Below are 1,971 nucleotides of genomic sequence, written 5' to 3'. Positions count from 1 at the left end.
ACCAGGACAACCTCTCGAGCGGCACCGAGCACAGCGACACTTCACACACGCACGCCCCGCACCGCACCGCACCCGCCGTAGCGCACGCACGCACCTGTTACCGCACCTGCCACTCGCGAGCACGGGTACACAGGAGCACCTAACCTCAACCTGTCACTTTTACACAGGTGCTCCTATGCGGTACTTACTCGAAATTTTTCCAAGTCCCACGGCGTATGACAGCGGGACTTAACCTCCAAAGCGCAGTCGGCCGGATCACGGGCACTTTTCCTCGGCACCGCCTCTCCTCGTAGCACAACACTCACTCGCGAAAACTATGTTAATAAATAAAATAAAACTTTGGCTTTCTCCGAGCTAAGAGCAATATATGAATAAAATAAGAATAAATAGGATAAAATAAGTACGAAAATATGATAAAACATGCACCCCGCCCGTCACAAAAACGCGATTTTCGGCCCGGACGGCGCGGGCCGGGAGTCAGAATATTAAACTGATTCTTATATTATTGCTCCGGGTGAATGCAATAATAATAAGGCTGTTGTTAATTATTATTAATTATTATTGGGCCAGACCCTGCGGCACTGCAATGCTGGGCTGACCCGCGGCGGAGCCGGAGCGAGCTCCGGGGCACCCACCCGGTTCCAAAAATCAGTTTAATATTCTGAATCCCCTTTGGGGATTGTATCAGATATTAAGCTGATAAGAACAGATACTACGCCTTTAATTTGCAGCTAATGTTCCCCAGGGGGCAAGCCCTCTAGGGTAAAATACATAAATATTTCGGCGTTTACGCCGCGCACCTTATAAATAAATAATGGCCGGGGGACAATGGCCCCCCCCGGCAGTGGGCATCACGCTGGGGTGCCTGGGGGCGCACCCCCAGGACACCATATCACAGATTTATATAAAATATTGCCCCAGCTGGCGGACTGGGGCAATGTATAAAAAAAGATACAGCGCTCTTTGTACGGCACCCCCGGAGACACAATAAGAAATGGGTCAAAGATAAAAATTGTCCCGGGGGAGCATGCGCGGCTTAATCTAATAATAAATAAATAAAAAGACTCTAGTCAACGGTTAAAAACAATAAATAAATAAATAAATAAATAAAAACGCGACATTCACACTCGGTTGATCGCGACATTCATTCAGTCGTCGTGGCGGGCCGGAAGAACAGTATAAAAGAAAATATCACAGAAAAATATCACAGGCACCCGCCACGATTATCGCACTAAAGCACACGCATACATAAAGGCCGCGAAGCACCCTGATCGTCGCCGCGCTGATCGTCGGGCCAACGCTGGCGAATTGCTTGGGGCGGCTCAACAAGGGCCCCATCTTCAGACGGAGGGAGAGGAGCTCTGTACTGGCGCACGCCGCTCACATGCTCCACATAAATGTCCCTCGACCAGCGAATGGTATCCGAGACAATGAGGCGGCGCATTAATTGCGCATACTTTGTGCTCACGCGGAGCATCGCGAGCACCGCCTCATTTCTCGTGTCCCACGAGCCGAGGGCGCCCACGACGAGGGCCGTCACCGCTACACGATACCCTTGCCGGTGCAGCTCCTCCGCTAGGGCTGAGTACTTGGCGACCTTCCTCGCCCTAGCCTCCTCGAAAGCCACTAGCCTGTTTTCGAAGGGCACCGTGACGTCGCAAATGACGACGCACTTCGATTGCTCGTGCCTGACCACGAGATCAGGCCGTAGCTCTCGAAGCTCCCCGTGCACGCCCTCAACCCGCTGGTTCACGCGTACCTCACCCGGCAGGCGACAAGCCTTCCAGAGGCGGTGCAAGACGGCGTCATGCCTCAGCTGTATCGCGGCCGCGTGTACCCCGCAGTGACCCAATACGTGGGGAAGGGTCTCGGCTGCCCCACCGCAACGCCGACAGCGCTTATCGCCCTCCCCCCATCGACGCGCCCCATTTAAGGGGAGCACGTCTAGGCGGGCGCGATGTACAAATCGCC

The 1,971-nt window shown here is 53.6% G+C and overlaps 1 pseudogene; it reads right to left on the bottom strand.

Moving 5' to 3' along the window:
* Nucleotides 1-556: 556 nt before the first annotated feature.
* On the bottom strand, nucleotides 557-735 carry LOC137001886 (U2 spliceosomal RNA; annotated as a pseudogene).
* Between the last annotated feature and the right edge of the window lie 1,236 nt (nucleotides 736-1,971).

Source organism: Linepithema humile, unplaced genomic scaffold, assembly GCF_040581485.1.
Source record: "Linepithema humile isolate Giens D197 unplaced genomic scaffold, Lhum_UNIL_v1.0 unplaced_3, whole genome shotgun sequence".
NCBI classification, from domain to species: domain Eukaryota; kingdom Metazoa; phylum Arthropoda; class Insecta; order Hymenoptera; family Formicidae; genus Linepithema; species Linepithema humile.
Note: the sequence above shows the minus strand (reverse complement) of the source record. Positions and strands in the feature narration are given on the sequence as shown.